The sequence below is a fragment of the Amblyomma maculatum genome, chromosome 1 (genome assembly GCF_055883805.1).
Source record: "Amblyomma maculatum isolate TAMU_Amacu chromosome 1, ASM5588380v1, whole genome shotgun sequence".
In the NCBI taxonomy this organism is placed as follows: Eukaryota; Metazoa; Arthropoda; class Arachnida; order Ixodida; family Ixodidae; genus Amblyomma; species Amblyomma maculatum.
Window position 1 is genome coordinate 58,972,315 of NC_139344.1, and position 17,271 is coordinate 58,989,585.

Sequence of the window (17,271 nt, forward strand, 5' to 3'; positions counted from 1 at the left end):
CAGCTGATCGATGAGGAGCGAGCTAGAACAAATGCACTAAAAGCGGGCGAAGTACCTACGAAGCGGGCTTTAGGTTTGGAAAAAACGAACGGCCAACGAAACCACGTATGCGAGATAGAGCGGAACGGCGTTGTGGTGTCAGATAACGACGGCATTGGGCGAGAGTTCTTTGAGCATTATCAGGCGTTATTCGCGTTTCATGAAGCTGACTTGGACGGTTTCAAAAAGATGTTTCTGGGTCAGATGCCGCGACTGGCCGACGAGGTAAAAGAAGTTTTGGAGCGGCCAATAACCGAAAGAGAAGTGTGCCGAGCAATTGAAAACTTGAACGACGGAAAGTCGCCTGGGCCCGATGGCTTGAGTGCCGCGTTCTACAAGTTTTTCAAAGATAAGTTGTCTGCAGTGCTTACAGCTGTATTCAATGAGGCATACCAACTGAAAGAATTACCACCGTCATATAGTACATCACATACTGTTCTCATACCAAAAACTGACGATACAGAAAGACTTCGCCTTGTAACGAGTTACAGGCCCATCTCTTTAACCAATGTTGACTATAAAATATTCATGAAAGTCTTAGCAGCTAGGCTCCAGACAGTGATTAAGGACATAGTAGGGTGCCACCAGACATGTGGAATCAAGGGAAGGTCTATAGTAAGCAACATACACAAGATGCGGTGCGTGCTTGAGTGCTGTGATGTCATGCAATCTGGCGTCGCGGTTTTGCAGCTCGACCTAGAGAAGGCCTTTGACTGTGTATCACATGTTATCCTGTTCGCCATTCTTGACCATATTAATGTCGGTTCGGTTATCAGAGAGGGTGTGGTCATGGCGTACAGGAGTTGCTCAACGCGGCTTATTGTAAACAAGTCACTGGGGGCCCCCATTGCCATGCAGCGTGCGGTACGCCAAGGCTGCCCCATCAGCCCACTTTTATTTTGTCTGTACATCGAATCACTATGCTTGACTATTATTAAAAATGATTCTGTTCACGGTTTTCGACTCCAAGCTGCCGAAGTGAAGCTCTTAGCATATGCCGACGACGTCGCAGTATGTTGTATTGATAGAGAAAGTATTATAGCAGTGGTCGAAGAGGTAAAATGTTTTCGGGACATCACAGGGAGTTTGATCAATTGGGAAAAATGCCTGGGATTTTGGCATGGAGAATGGGCGTCAACCCCAGACACGTTTGCAGGCGTAACGTGGGTGAAGACCCCAGTGAAGTACCTGGGTGTCCCTCTGCAATTCTACGAAAGCAATGATGGCCTCTGGAGAAGCCAGGCGCATGAAATACGTGAGAAAGCAGACAGATGGAAGGGGGTTCCTCTCTCGTTTTTTGCCAAGGCAACTGTGTGTAATCTTTTTTTTATAAGCAAATTATGGTATCTAATGCAGGTTTTGCATTGCTCGCGGCTAAATGTGCAAAAGCTGCACAGAGTGTTTGCCACCTTTATTTGGGCATCGCAGTGGGAAAGGTGCAGCCGAACAAATTTGTTCAGAAAGGTGGAGGACGGCGGTCTTGGTCTGGCGCACCTCTTTGTGCGACAGCTTCTTAACAGGTTTCTGTTTTTCCGGGACACAAAAGACTCTTTCTTACGAACGGTGTGCCAAATGAGATTAAGACGGGCGTTGCCAAACTTTGTGATCGGCACGAATGAAATGCCAGGGCCAATTAAGGGCTTTTTCAAGGAGGTGGTGATGAGCGTATGTTTCTTGACAGTACGATTTTCCAACGATTATTTGTCTGCGGTGAAAAGGAAAACACTGTACAAAGATGTGTGCAACAGCATACTTCCTGTACCGATGTACAGAGCCATGCACAGTGGAGAGCCGGGCCAGAATGTGTTAAAACGGGTGAAGAAAATGCAGGTGACACCAGGCATGAAGTCCTTTTTTTTTTAAACTTCATACTGAAACACTTCCAGTCAAAACATTCCTTGAACAACGAGGTTTTTTCTTGCCATGGGGAACTAACTGTCTAATCTGCAAGATACCCGAAACTATAGATCATGTTTTTCTTCACTGCTGGGAAGGAGTGTATTTCTGGGATGTTCTGCAGAGAACAGTGAAAAAGGATTTCCCTCTAGATCCACACGGGATCAGATATTTGGCGACAGATAACGAAGATGGTTTTCCTTTCGATCTCGTAATGTTGGCTGGCCTCCACTCTGTATGGCGCTCCCGCATGGCCGGCTTCTATTGTGATCCTGATGCGAGGCCTGCACGGTTGTATTTTCGGGAGAGCATTTCCCGCTTCGTTGAGGTGCAGAAGACACTTGAATGTGTGCCGCAGTGGCTGCCAAGGCTGGAAGCCTTGGCAGGCCTAAGGGAATTTTAAGTGACAATGTCAGTACAAAACTGACAGCGTTTCCTTTTTTGTTCCACGTCTTGCCTGTGTTTGTATATAGTGTATCGTGATGTACTGAATTGGTTGTCGGAGCCCGGCAATAAAGAAAAAAAAAAAAAAAAAGACAGCCGTGATCGTATAGTGGTTAGTACCTTGCGTTGTGGCCGCAATAACCCAGGTTCGAATCCTGGTCACGGCATTTTATTTTACTTCATTTTCCGATTTTTACAACCCTTCTCTTCGCTCTCTTTGTCCCTCCTCTGTGGTTTCGTGCTACTTGTCCAAGGTTCATTAGAACTAGATTCCCTTGTCTACGGAGCTTTCCATTTGCACAGCGTCCCCCCCGGACAGCCGTGATCGTATAGTGGTTAGTACCTTGCGTTGTGGCCGCAATAACCCAGGTTCGAATCCTGGTCACGGCATTTTATTTTACTTCATTTTCCGATTTTTACAACCCTTCTCTTCGCTCTCTTTGTCCCTCCTCTGTGGTTTCGTGCTACTTGTCCAAAGTTCATTAGAACTAGATTCCCTTGTCAACGGAGCTTTCCATTTGCACAGCGTCCCCCCCGGACAGCCGTGATGGTATAGTGGTTAGTACCTTGCGCTGTGGCCGCAATAACCCAGGTTCGAATCCTGGTCACGGCATTTTATTTTACTTCATTTTCCGATTTTTACAACCCTTCTCTTCGCTCTCTTTGTCCCTCCTCTGTGGTTTCGTGCTACTTGTCCAAGGTTCATTAGAACTAGATTCCCTTGTCAACGGAGCTTTCCATTTGCACAGCGTCCCCCCCGGACAGCCGTGATCGTATAGTGGTTAGTACCTTGCGTTGTGGCCGCAATAACCCAGGTTCGAATCCTGGTCACGGCATTTTATTTTACTTCATTTTCCGATTTTTACAACCCTTCTCTTCGCTCTCTTTGTCCCTCCTCTGTGGTTTCGTGCTACTTGTCCAAGGTTCATTAGAACTAGATTCCCTTGTCAACGGAGCTTTCCATTTGCACAGCGTCCCCCCCGGACAGCCGTGATCGTATAGTGGTTAGTACCTTGCGTTGTGGCCGCAATAACCCAGGTTCGAATCCTGGTCACGGCATTTTATTTTACTTCATTTTCCGATTTTTACAACCCTTCTCTTCGCTCTCTTTGTCCCTCCTCTGTGGTTTCGTGCTACTTGTCCAAGGTTCATTAGAACTAGATTCCCTTGTCAACGGAGCTTTCCATTTGCACAGCGTCCCCCCCGGACAGCCGTGATCGTATAGTGGTTAGTACCTTGCGTTGTGGCCGCAATAACCCAGGTTCGAATCCTGGTCACGGCATTTTATTTTACTTCATTTTCCGATTTTTACAACCCTTCTCTTAGCTCTCTTTCTCCTTCCTCTGTGGTTTCGTGTTCCTTGTCTAAGGTTCTTTAGAACTAGATTGCCTTGTCAACTGCGCTTTCCATTTGCGCACCGTCCCTCTTGGACAGCCGTGATTCTGCTTCCGGCCACGCCAGTGAACGGACGCAGGATGCAGGGCTCCTCAGGAGCGGCTTCAGCGGCCATGTCAGGCCGCGGTAACAGGACTGCTGAACAGGATGGTACTTATCAAGTTGTTTTGCCTGCACTGCCAACAGGTCGGTTTGTTTTGAATACGGTTTTTTTGCACGCCGATATCAGGGCCCGCCCTTACCGGGTGGAAGATATCCGCGACGCGTTGGCACAGCATTCGCTGATCCCCGATGTTGTTGCGATTGGGGCGTATCGGATGAGCCACGTCTGGGCTGTCACTCTCAAGGATCCTGAAGCGGTGACCAAGCTTATTAGTGTCGGTGAGTTGTGTGTGAATAACGGTCGCTGCTTGGTAATTGACCCGGCCAACCAGGACATGCGACTGAAACTTCACTGGCTTTTACACAACGTGCCAGACGAGGATGTGCGTGCTGCCTTTACGCCGTATGGAAAGGTGTTGGAAGTTACAAGGGAGCGCTCGCGTGTGAAAGGTATGGTAGAAAAAGGCTCGACTACTAGACTTGTCACGCTTAAGTTGAAAGCTGGCGTGAAGCTGGATGACCTGCCACATCAGTTGAACGTTAGCGGTGAGCTGGCGCTCGTTGTTGTGCCAGGCAGACCTCCCTTGTGCCTACGCTGTCGGAGTACGGGTCACATCCGCAAGGAGTGCCGGGTTCGTCGCTGCGGAACCTCTCGACGGTTCGGTCATGAAGACAGCCAGTGTGCACGTACCTACGCAAGCATTGCCGGACCTGGGACCAGCGAGGACACGTCCGAGTTGATAATGAATGAGGTGGATGCGGAGGAGGCGGCCGACATTAGAGGACAGTCAAATAAACAGGACGCGCCTTCCATTACGGTTTTAACTAAGCATAAGGTGACGGTCTCAAGTGAAAAGAATAAAACTCGGCACGTCTCGCACGTTCCATCGCAGGACCAACAGGACCACGAAAGCGCTTCAAAGGAAGCGTCAGAAGACGTAATCAAGTTTTCTGACGCTGAGGAGCATCTGAGCACTGAGCCTCCTTGCGCTGATGCCATGGAAGTTGGGCCGAAGACAGCGGCCTTAATTGCCTCAAAACGTCCACACGAGGAAAGCTTCGAGGAGACTCAGCTGCCAGGCGGCGTTTGTGGTGAACCGCCGCCGAAAACTGCGGGCATCCGAAGATCGACTTTGAGACCGAAGCCGAACTTCTCTGCCGACACGCGGCAGGCGGGGAAACCGCCTCCGTAGGTTTTGTGGTGTCCTGAACGATTTGTGGGTCGGCTGCCTACCGACCAGCGTCAGGAACATTCTTCAACCAAGCTGGGCGTGTGTGGAAAAAACAATGAAAAACGGTGCTTGGACTTCGTTTGAATGCAGCCCGACGTTCTGCTGGGAGGACAATACGTGCACACATATGCCGCTCTTCTTCAGAAGCGGAGGCCACGCAACCATGAAGGTAGGCCCCATGCGGGTACGGGCGGCCCTTTCTAACACATGACTCTCAAGCTTAATTCGGCGTTACACGTAGCTACTTTGAAGGTCAGAGGGCTGGGAGCGAGAAGGCGACAATGCCAGCTCAGTTGCCTCCTTGTGGACAATGATATAGATATAGCAGCTGTGCAGGAGTCAAAGATTGAGAGCCAAGAAAGCACTGACCGTATGGTGGCTTCTTTTCAAACAAACTTTTATGTGTGTGTATGCCATTCTGTTGGTGTGTCGGGTGGATGCCTTTTATTTATACGTAACACGCTGGAAGTAAGTGTAGAGTTCGTTTTTGCCTGTCCAAGTGGTCAGCTTTTGGTTACTGATTTTACCTACTGTAACTTATGCTGGCGTGTTGTGTGTGTGTATGCTCCCAATTCAGAATGCGAACGTGAATTGTTTTTTGAGTCTATTGAATTGTGGTTGAAGGTCGGCAAAATCTTGCTTGTACTTGGCGATTACAACTGTGAGTGCGCAGCTGTGGACCGAGCGGCGAAGTGTAAACCTCGAAGAGACAGAAGCTCCGAGCTGTTGAATGCACTTGTGCATGAATACGGCCTTGAGGATGTTGGTAGTGTGTTCTCCACTGGAAACCAACCAAAGTTCACGCACTTTCAGCGAGATAGCCATGCTAGATTGGACAGGGTGTATGCCTCGGTTGATCTTGTTTCCCTATGTACTGCATATGAGGTCAAACCTGTGTCTTTCAGCGATCATTGTCTCGTGAGTGCAGTGTTCGGTAGGGCAGGAAAGAAATCGCGCTTTAACTGGTACTTATGGAAACTGAATGCCAAACTTCTCGCCGATGAAGAGTTCCTTACGGAAGTTAAGACCGAGTTTGAAGATCGTCTGGCTATGCGATCAGTAAGTTTTGCAGCGGAATGGGACAGCTTCAAAGAGTGGGTGAAATTGAAATCCATAGAAAAGAGCAGTAAGGTGCGGCATAAAGAGATAGAAAATAAAAAGAATTGAATGAACAACTTCAGTTTTTTTTGAGCATGGAAAGTACTGTGCCAGGGCATTTCGCCAGTAAAATACGAGAGATTAAAAGGGAGCTGGAAACAATCGACAGCGAAAGATGCACAGCGGCTGTCATACGTGCAAGGGCTGAAAAATTTTGGGCTGGAGAAGTGCCGACAAAACGAGCCCTAGCAGACGAAAAAAGATACGCCTGCCAGAAAGAAATAAGGAGTATAAGGTATGCCGGCCATATCACTGAAGATGCTAAAGGTATTCAGCGTGCGGTAGCAGAGCACTTCGAAGAACTGCTTAGCGCTAAGCTTGAGACTGTAGGCGGCTTTCAAACAGATTTTCTAAGACTCATGCCTGCACTGGATGACGAAAGTAAAGCGCTCCTCAGTTCAGTTCAGTTCAGGCGTTCAGTCGTGTCCGACTCTTCGTGACCCTATGGACCATGTCACGCCACGCTTTCCGGTCTCTCACTATCTTCTTAACATCACATAGCTTCATCTGCAATGCCTCGAGAATGCCATCTAACCATCGCGTTCGCTGCCTACCCCTTCTCCGGCGACCCTCAACCTTTCCCAACATCAAATCTTTCTCCAGCGACTCCTCTCTTCTCATCAGATGACCAAAGTAGCTGAGCTTTAACTTTAGAATTTGACCCTCCAATGAGCAGTCAGGGTTTATGGTCGACAATATCGACTGATTTGATCTTCTGGCAGTCCAAGGAACTCTTAAGAGTCTTCGCCAGCACCACAATTCAAACGCGTCAATTCTTCGGCGGTCAGCCTTTTTCACAGTCCAACTCTCGCATCCATACATCACAACTGGAAAGACCATAGCACGGGTTATACGGATCTTGGTTGGCAGACTAATGTCTCTGCTCTTTACTAGGCGGTCAAGGCTAACCATTGCTCTCTTTCCCAGAAGCAGGCGTCTCCTAATTTCATGGCTGCAGTCTCCTTCCGAGGTAATCTTGGCGCCCAAGAACAGAAAATCTGTCACAGCTTCCACTTCTTGTCCATTGATGCTCCAGGACTTGATAGGGCAAGACGCCATGATCTTCGTCTTTTTAATGTTCAGTTTAAGCCCAAACTTCTCACTCTCTTCTTGTACGCGCATCAGAAGTCTCTTGAGATCCAATTCACTTTCTGCCATTAAAGTGGTATCATCCGCATATCTAAGGTTGTTGATGCGTTTTCCAGCGATCTTCACTCCAGCTGAAGACTCGTCCAGACCGGCCTTCCTCATGATGCACTCTGCATATAGGTTAAATAGGCAGGGCGACAGTATGCAGCCTTGCCTCACCCCTTTCTCAATCGGAAACCAATCAGTAAGACCATGCCCAGTTCTGACTGTGGCCTCTTGCCCTTCATAAAGGTTCCTGAGGAGACAGATGAGGTGAATTGGAACTCCCATCTCTTGGAGAGCTTGCCACAATCTGCTGTGATCTACGCAGTCAAACGCTTTCGCATAATCAATAAAGCAGAAGTAAATGGGTTTCTGGAACTCTCTTGCTTTTTCCATGATCCAGCGAAGGTTGGCAATTTGGTCTCTAGTTCCTCTGCCCTTGCGAAACCCAGCTTGCACGTCCGGAAGCTCCCGATTCACATACTGCTGCAGCCTACCTTGCAGGATTTTTAACATCACCTTGGTAGCATGCGAAATAAGCGCGATCGTGCGGTAGTTGGAACAATCTTTGGCACTGCCTTTCTTTGGAATGGGGATGTAAACTGACCTCCTCCAATCCTGTGGCCACTTCAGTGTTGTCCAAATCTTTTGACATAATGTATGCAGTGCGTTAACAGCGTCGTGGTTGAGGTTTTGAAGCAACTCAGCTGGAATACCATCAATTCCGCTAGCTTTGTTCTTAGCAAGGCTGGCTAAGGCCCATTCAACTTCACTCTTCAGGATGCCCGGCTCGAGATCAGTAATCACAACCGTCCTATGTTGGGTTTGCACATCCCGGTCCTTCTTGTACAGTTCTTCTGTGTATTCCTGCCACCTCTTCTTTATCTCTGAGGCTTCAGTGAGGTCCTTGCCTCGTTTGTCCTTTATCACGCCCAGCTTAGCACAGAAGCTTCCTTTGATATCTTTGATTGTCTTATACAGAGCTCTTGTGTTCCTTAATTGGCTGTTGTCCTCAACTGCTTGACACTGTATGTTCAAGAAGGCATTCTTATCTCTCCTTGCTATTTTCTGAAAATCCGCATTGAGAACCTTGTATCTTTCTCTTTCCCCCATACCTTTTGCCATCCTCCTTTCCTCAGCTATTTGCAAAGCCTCTTCAGATAACCAGTTTGCTTTTTTGCATTTCTTTTGCTTTGGAACTACCTTAGTAGCAACACCTTGTATTATATCACGAACATAGAAACACCGATAACGTTGCAGGAGATAGAAACTGCAATAGATGACCTGACACCTGGGAAAGCACCTGGGCCGGATGGTCTAAGCTCTGCCTTCTTTAAAACCTTTCAGCAGTATGCGGCTCAGTGTATGCTCGATGTAATCACTGAAGCTTATGAACGTAATACTGTTCCATTGTCTTTCGCTACATCGCACATTGTGCTAATACCCAAGACAGATGATCCAGAGAAACGACTGTTGGTGGGGTCATATCGACCGATTAGCCTCACCAATGTTGACTACAAGGTGTATATGAAGGTTTTAGCAAAAAGACTGCAAAGCGTAATAAAAAAACTGGTTGGGTCTCATCAAACGTGCGGCATCAAGGGTCGATCCATTGCCATGAATATACATGTCGCAAGAACCGTACTAGAATGTGTTGATGCACTCAGTGGTCAGATAGCCATGATGCAGTTAGATTTGGCGAAAGCCTTTGACCGTGTTTCTCAAGAAATACTTTTTTCCATTCTGGAGCATTCTAACCTTGGAAAAGTCATAGTGGAGGGTGTTAAAATGGTTTGCACGAACTGCACGACCCGTATTATAGTGAATGGTGAACTGATCGACTGACAGCATCGCAGTACGTTCATCGGTAAGGCAGGGCTGCCCGATCTCACCCCTGATTTTTGCACTGTATTTAGAGCCACTTTGCTTGGCTATCATTGATAGCGATCGCATTTTAGGGTTCAAGCTGCAATCAGCACACGTGAAAATGCTAGCATATGCTGATGACATAGCAGTGTTTTGAGCAAACTAGAAAGAGCATCTGTGAAGTTACGGGTGTCGTCCAAACATTTTGTGTTCAAACCGGATGTAGGATCAATTGGGAGAAAAGCTCTGGGTTTTGGCACGGTGATTGGGACGCGGCACCTGATTTCTTCTGTAAGCTGCGATGGTCCGCTCTCCCAACGCGATATCTAGGCGTGCCTTTAGATTGTTATCGAGATCCCAACGTGCACTGGATGGAAGAAACATCCAGAGCGAAAGAAAAAGCGGATGACTGGAAAGGAAGGCAACTCTCAATCTTTTCGCGCGCTTCTATTTGCAATGTTTTTCTTATTTCGAGGCTGTGGTACCTCATGAATGTGTTGTGTGTCTCACGAACCTCAATTCAGAAAATGCACCGCGTTTTTGTTGTTTTTATTTGGGCATCCACATTGGAAAAAACCGCCCGGACGAATTTGTTTATTTCTGTTAAAAGGGGCGGGCTTGGCCTTGCCCATTTGTTCTTGCGTCAAGTTGTTTCGCGATTTATATTCCTGCGCGATCAAAAAGATACATTTCTGAGAACTGTGATGCAAGTGCGATTGCAGAGGCTGCTCCCTGATTGGATTGTGTCATGTGAAAGCATGCCTGGTACTGTGACTGGCTACCTGCGCGAGGTTGTTTTTTCGTGCAAGTTGCTGGAAGTGCGGTTTTCTTTTGATTATCTTTTCAATGTTCCCAGAAAAAACTGTATAAAGATCTCATTGACGTGATGCTGCCGGTGCCTTTTTACCGGGCATTACACTGTGGAGGCCCAGGGCAGGACGTTTTGAAAAGAGTCAAGAAGATGCCCGTGAGGCCATCTGCTAAAACGTTCCTTTTCAAACTTCACTCTAATACGCTCCCTGTTAAAACCTGGCTGAATGAAAAAGGTATCTTCGTCTCATGGACAACAAATTGCCTGTTGTGCAAAAAAACGGAGACAATTGAGCACGTCTTCTTACAGTGTTGGGATGCTGTCTTTCTATGGGACGTCCTCCAAAGGACAATTAAAAAGGAACTTCCCCTAACTCCGTACGGTATCAGATTCCTTCCAGTGCAGAACGATGATGCACCTTATGATTAAATTATGCTTCTTGGCCTCCATAGTTTGTGGAAAACACGAATGCAGGTGCGTCACGCAGATATAAATACACGATCTTCGCGTGAAAACTTCAATCAAAGTGCGGTGTATATACGCGAAACTTTCAGGATGCAGCAGGATCCACCACAATGGCAATGTCTTTTTGATGACTTGGTGAACCTGAAAAGATTTTAGCCGCGTACGCGTTAGCTCAAGTGTAGTTGACGTGTTTTATCATGTGTATTTTTGTTTTGTGTTTCACGGCAATAAAGAAAAAAAAATCTCTGACAGCCGTGATCGTATTGTGGTTAGTCACTTGCGTTGTGTCCGCAATAACCCAGGTTCGAATCCTGGTCATGGCATTTTATTTTACTTCATTTTCCGATTTTTACAACCCTTCTCTTCGCTCTCTTTGTCCCTCCTCTGTGGTTTCGTGCTACTTGTCCAAGGTTCATTAGAACTAGATATCCTTGTCAACGGAGCTTTCCATTTGCACACCGTCCCTCCCGGACAGCCGTGATCGTATAGTGGTTAGTACCTTGCGTTGTGGCCGCAATAACCCAGGTTCGAATCCTGGTCACGGCATTTTATTTTACTTCATTTTCCGATTTTTACAACCCTTCTCTTCGCTCTCTTTGTCCCTCCTCTGTGGTTTCGTGCTACTTGTCCAAGGTTCATTAGAACTAGATATCCTTGTAAACGGCGCTTTCCATATGCACACCGTCCCTCCCGGACAGTCGTGATCGTATAGTGGTTAGTGCCTTGCGTTGTGGCCGCAATAACCCAGGTTTGAATCCTGGCCACGGCATTTTATTTTACTTCATTTTCCGATTTTTACAACCCTTCTCTTAGCTCTCTTTCTCCTTCCTCTGTGGTTTCGTGTTCCTTGTCTAAGGTTCTTTAGAACTAGATTGCCTTGTCAACTGCGCTTTCCATTTGCGCACCGTCCCTCTCGGACAGCCGTCATTCTGCTTCCGGCCACGCCAGTGAACGGACGCAGTATGCAGGGCTCCTCAGGAGCGGCTTCAGCGGCCATGTCAGGCCGCGGTAACAGGACTGCTGAACAGGATGGTACTTATCAAGTTGTTTTGCCTGCACTGCCAACAGGTCGGTTTGTTTTGAATACGGTTTTTTTGCACGCCGATATCAGGGCCCGCCCTTACCGGGTGGAAGATATCCGCGACGCGTTGGCACAGCATTCGCTGATCCCCGATGTTGTTGCGATGGGGGCGTATCGGATGAGCCACGTCTGGGCTGTCACTCTCAAGGATCCTGAAGCGGTGACCAAGCTTATTAGTGTCGGTGAGTTGTGTGTGAATAACGGTCGCTGCTTGGTAATTGACCCGGCCAACCAGGACATGCGACTGAAACTTCACTGGCTTTTACACAACGTGCCAGACGAGGATGTGCGTGCTGCCTTTACGCCGTATGGAAAGGTGTTGGAAGTTACAAGGGAGCGCTCGCGTGTGAAAGGTATGGTAGAAAAAGGCTCGACTACTAGACTTGTCACGCTTAAGTTGAAAGCTGGCGTGAAGCTGGATGACCTGCCACATCAGTTGAACGTTAGCGGTGAGCTGGCGCTCGTTGTTGTGCCAGGCAGACCTCCCTTGTGCCTACGCTGTCGGAGTACGGGTCACATCCGCAAGGAGTGCCGGGTTCGTCGCTGCGGAACCTGTCGACGGTTCGGTCATGAAGACAGCCAGTGTGCACGTACCTACGCAAGCATTGCCGGACCTGGGACCAGCGAGGACACGTCCGAGTTGATAATGGATGAGGTGGATGCGGAGGAGGCGGCCGACATTACAGGACAGTCAAAGAAACAGGACGCGCCTTCCATTACGGTTTTAACTAAGCATAAGGTGACGGTCTCAAGTGAAAAGAATGAAACTCGGCACGTCTCGCACGTTCCATCGCAGGACCAACAGGACCACGAAAGCGCTTCAAAGGAAGCGTCAGAAGACGTAATCAAGTTTTCTGACGCTGAGGAGCATCTGAGCACTGAGCCTCCTTGCACTGATGCCATGGAAGTTGGGCCGGAGACAGCGGCCTTAATTGCCTCAAAACGTCCACAAGAGGAAAGCTTCGAGGAGACTCAGCTGCCAGGCGGCGTTTGTGGTGAACCGCCGCCGAAAACTGCGGGTATCCGAAGATCGACTTTGAGACCGAAGCCGAACTTCTCTGCCGACACGCGGCAGGCGAGGAAACCGCCTCCGTAGGTTTTGTGGTGTCCTGAACGATTTTTGGGTCGGCTGCCTACCGACCAGCGTCAGGAACATTCTGCAACCAAGCGGGGCGTGTGTGGAAAAAAAAATGAAAAACGGTGCTTGGACTGCGTTTGAATGCAGCCCGACGTTCTGCTGGGAGGACAATACGTGCACACATATGCCGCTCTTCTTCAGAAGCGGAGGCCACGCAACGATGAAGGTAGGCCCCATGCGGGTACGGGCGGCCCTTTCTAACACATGACTCTCAAGCTTAATTCGGCGTTACACGTAGCTACTTTGAATGTCAGAGGGCTGGGAGCGAGAAGGCGACAATGCCAGCTCAGTTGCCTCCTTGTGGAGAATGATATAGATCTAGCAGCTGTGCAAGAGTCAAAGATTGATAGCCAAGAAAGCACTGACCGTATGGTGGCTTCTTTTCACACAAACTTTTATGTGTGTGTATGCCATTCTGTTGGTGTGTCGGGTGGATGCCTTTTATTTATACGTAATACGCTGGGAGTAAGTGTAGAGTTCGTTTTTGCCTGTCCAAGTGGTCGGCTTTTGGTTACTGACTTTACCTACTGTAACTTATGCTGGCGTGTTGTGTGTGTGTATGCTCCCAATTCAGAATGCGAACGTGAATTGTTTTTTGAGTCTATTGAATTGTGGTTGAAGGTCGGCAAAATCTTGCTTGTACTTGGCGATTACAACTGTGTGTGCGCAGCTGTGGACCGAGCGGCGAAGTGTAAACCTCGAAGAGACAGAAGCTCCGAGCTGTTGAATGCACTTGTGCATGAATACGGCCTTGAGGATGTTGGTAGTGTGTTCTCCACTGGAAACCAACCAGAGTTCACGCACTTTCAGCGAGATAGCCATGCTAGATTGGACAGGGTGTATGCCTCGGTTGATCTTGTTTCCCTATGTATTGCATATGAGGTCAAACCTGTGTCTTTCAGCGATCATTGTCTCGTGAGTGCAGTGTTCGGTAGGGCAGGAAAGAAATCGCGCTTTAACTGGTACTTATGGAAACTGAATGCCAAACTTCTCGCCGATGAAGAGTTCCTTACGGACGTTAAGACCGAGTTTGAAGATCGTCTGGCTATGCGATCAGTAAGTTTTGCAGCGTAATGGGGCAGCTTCAAAGAGTGGGTGAAATTGAAATCCATAGAAAAGAGCAGTAAGGTGCGGCATAAAGAGAAAGAAAAAGAAAAAGAATTGAATGAACAACTTCAGTTTTTTTGAGCATGGAAAGTACTGTGCCAGGGCATTTCGCCAGTAAAATACGAGAGATTAAAAGGGGGCTGGAAACAATCGACGGCGAAAGATACACAGCGGCTGTCATACGTGCAAGGGCTGAAAAACTTTGGGCTGGAGAAGTGCCGACAAAACGAGCCCTAGCAGACGAAAAAAGATACGCCTGCCAGAAAGAAATAAGGAGTATAAGGTATGCCGGCCATATCACTGAAGATGCTAAAGATATTCAGCGTGCGGTAGCAGAGCACTTCGAAGAACTGCTTAGCGCTAAGCTTGAGACTGTAGGCGGATTTCAAACACATTTTCTAAGTCTTATGCCTGCACTGGATGACGAAAGTAAAGCGCGCCTAGAAACACCAATAACGTTGGAGGAGATAGAAACTGCAATAGATGACCTGACACCTGGGAAAGCACCTGGGCCGGATGGTCTAAGCTCTGCCTTCTTTAAAACCTTTCAGCAGTATGCGGCTCAGTTTATGCTCGATGTAATCACTGAAGCTTATGAACGTAATACTGTTCCATTGTCTTTCGCTACATCGCACATTGTGCTAATACCCAAGACAGATGATCCACAGAAACGACTGTTGGGGGGGTCATATCGACCGATTAGCCTCACCAATGTTGACTACAAGGTGTATATGAAGGTTTTAGCAAAAAGACTGCAAAGCGTAATAAAAAAACTGGTTGGGTCTCATCAAACGTGCGGCATCAAGGGTCGATCCATTGCCACGAATATACATGTCGCAAGAACCGTATTAGAATGTGTTGATGCACTCGGTGGTCAGATAGCCATGATGCAGTTAGATTTGGCGAAAGCCTTTGACCGTGTTTCTCACGAAATACTTTTTTCCATTCTGGAGCATTCTAACCTTGGAAAAGTCATAGTGGAGGGTGTTAAAATGGCGTATGCGAACTGCACGACCCGTATTATATTGAATGGTGAACTGACTGACAGCATCGCAGTACGTTCATCGGTAAGGCAGGGCTGCCCGCTCTCACCCCTGCTTTTTGCACTGTATTTAGAGCCACTTTGCTTGGCTATCATTGATAGCGATCGCATTTTAGGGTTCAAGTTGCAATCAGCACACGTGAAAATGCTAGCATATGCTGATGACATAGCAGTGTTTTGTGCAACTAGAAAGAGCATCTGTGAAGTTACGGGTGTCGTCCAAACGTTTTGTGATCGAACCGGATGTAAGATGAATTGGGAGAAAAGCTCTGGGTTTTTGCACGGTGATTGGGACGTGACCCCTGATTTCTTCTGTAAGCTGCGATGGTCTGCTCTCCCAAAGCGATATCTAGGCGTGCCTTTAGATTGTTATCGAGATCCCAACGTGCACTGGATGGAAGAAACATCCAGAGCGAAAGAAAAAGCGGATGCCTGGCAAGGAAGGCAATTCTCAATGTTTTCGCGCGCTTCTGTTTGCAATGTTTTTCTTATTTCGAGGCTGTGGTACCTCATGAATGTGTTGTGTGTCTCACGAACCTCAATTCAGAAAATGCACCGCGTTTTTGCTGTTTTTATTTGGGCATCCACATGGGAAAAAACCGCCCGGACGAATTTGTTTATTTTTGTTAAAAGGGGCGGGCTTGGCCTTGCCCATTTGTTCTTGCGTCAAGTGGTTTCGCGATTTATATTCCTGCGTGATCAAGAAGATACCTTTCTGAGAACTGTGATGCAAGTGCGATTGCAGAGGCTGCTCCCTGAATGGATTGTGTCATGTGAAAGCATGCCTGGTACTGTGACTGGCTACCTGCGTGAGGTTGTTTTTTCGTGCAAGTTGCTGGAAGTGCGGTTTTCTTTTGATTATCTTTTCAATGTTCCCAGAAAAAAACTGTATAAAGACCTCATTGACGTGATGCTGCCGGTGCCTTTTTACCGGGCATTACACTGTGGAGGCCCAGGGCAAGACGTTTTGAAAAGAGTCAAGAAGATGCTCGTGAGGCCATCTGCTAAAAAGTTCCTTTTCAAACTTCACTCTAATACGCTCCCTGTTAAAACCTGGCTGAATGAAAAAGGTATCTTCGTCTCATGGACAACAAATTGCCTGTTGTGCAAAAAACCGGAGACAATTGAGCACGTCTTCTTACAGTGTTGGGATGCTGTCTTTCTATGGGACGTCCTCCAAAGGACAACTAAAAAGTACCTTCCCTTAACTCCGTACAGTATAAGATTCCTACCAGTGCAGAACGATGATGCACCGTTTGATTTAATTATGCTCTTTGGCCTCCATAGTTTGTGGAAAACACGAATGCAGGTGCGTCACGCAGATATAAATACACGATCTTCGCGTGAAAACTTCATTGAAAGTGCGGTGTATATACGCGAAACTTTCAGGATGCAGCAGGATCCACCACAATGGCAATGTCTATTTGATGAAATGGTGAACCTGAAAAGATTTTAGCCGCGTACGCGTTAGCTCAAGTGTAGTTGACGTGTTTTATCATGTGTATTTTGTCTTTGTGTTTCACGGCAATAAAGAAAAAAAAAAGACAGCCGTGATCGTATAGTGGTTAGTACCTTGCGTTGTGGCCGCAATAACCCAGGTTCGAATCCTGTTCACGGCATTTTATTTTACTTCATTTTCCGAATTTTACAACCCTTCTCTTCGCTCTCTTTGTCCCTCCTCTATGGTTTCGTGCTACTTGTCCAAGGTTCATCAGAACTAGATATCCTTGTCAACGGCGCTTTCCATTTGCACACCGTCCCTCTCGGACAGCCGTGGAGTTGATTCTGCTTCCGGCCACGCCAGTGAACGGACGCAGGATGCAGGGCTCCTCAGGAGCGGCTTCAGCGGCCATGTCAGGCCGCGGTAACAGGACTGCTGAACAGGACAACACTTACCAGGTCGTTTTGCCTGCACTTCCAACAGGTCGGTTTGTTTTGAATACCGTTTTTTTGCACGCCGATATCAGGGCCCGCCCGTACCGGGTGGAAGATTTCCGGGATGCTTTAGCACAACACTCGCTAATCCCCGAAGTTATCGCTATGGGGGCGTATCGGATGAGCCACGTCTGGGCCGTCACTCTCAAGGATACTGAAGCCGTCAACAAGATTGTCAGTGTAGGGGAGCTGTCTGTGAAAAACGGTCGCTGCTTGGTGATTGACCCGGCGAACCAGGACGTGCGACTCAAACTTCACTGACTACTTCACAACGTGCCAGATGAAGATGTTCGTGCTGCATTTGCGCCGTACGGAAAGGTGTCAGACGTTTCCCGGGAGCGCTGGCATGTTAAAGGTATGCTGGAAAAGGGCTCTACAACTAGACTCGTCACGCTGAAGCTGAAAGCTGGCATGAAGCTCGACGACCTG

At 47.8% G+C, this 17,271-nt stretch overlaps 7 non-coding genes across 7 annotated transcripts; all 7 read left to right on the forward strand.

Annotated features, from left to right (window-relative positions):
* The first annotated feature begins 2,474 nt into the window (after positions 1-2,474).
* On the forward strand, positions 2,475-2,546 carry TRNAH-GUG (transfer RNA histidin (anticodon GUG)). Its single transcript has one exon. It is a non-coding gene; the product is annotated as a tRNA-His (tRNA).
* A 151-nt stretch (positions 2,547-2,697) lies between these two features.
* TRNAH-GUG (transfer RNA histidin (anticodon GUG)) lies at positions 2,698-2,769 on the forward strand. Its single transcript has one exon. It is a non-coding gene; the product is annotated as a tRNA-His (tRNA).
* A 151-nt stretch (positions 2,770-2,920) lies between these two features.
* Positions 2,921-2,992, forward strand: TRNAH-GUG (transfer RNA histidin (anticodon GUG)). Its single transcript has one exon. It is a non-coding gene; the product is annotated as a tRNA-His (tRNA).
* Positions 2,993-3,143: 151 nt separating this feature from the next.
* On the forward strand, positions 3,144-3,215 carry TRNAH-GUG (transfer RNA histidin (anticodon GUG)). The gene has a single exon. It is a non-coding gene; the product is annotated as a tRNA-His (tRNA).
* A 151-nt stretch (positions 3,216-3,366) lies between these two features.
* Positions 3,367-3,438, forward strand: TRNAH-GUG (transfer RNA histidin (anticodon GUG)). Its single transcript has one exon. It is a non-coding gene; the product is annotated as a tRNA-His (tRNA).
* A 151-nt stretch (positions 3,439-3,589) lies between these two features.
* Positions 3,590-3,661, forward strand: TRNAH-GUG (transfer RNA histidin (anticodon GUG)). Its single transcript has one exon. It is a non-coding gene; the product is annotated as a tRNA-His (tRNA).
* A 7,352-nt stretch (positions 3,662-11,013) lies between these two features.
* TRNAH-GUG (transfer RNA histidin (anticodon GUG)) lies at positions 11,014-11,085 on the forward strand. The gene has a single exon. It is a non-coding gene; the product is annotated as a tRNA-His (tRNA).
* The last annotated feature ends 6,186 nt before the right edge of the window (positions 11,086-17,271 follow it).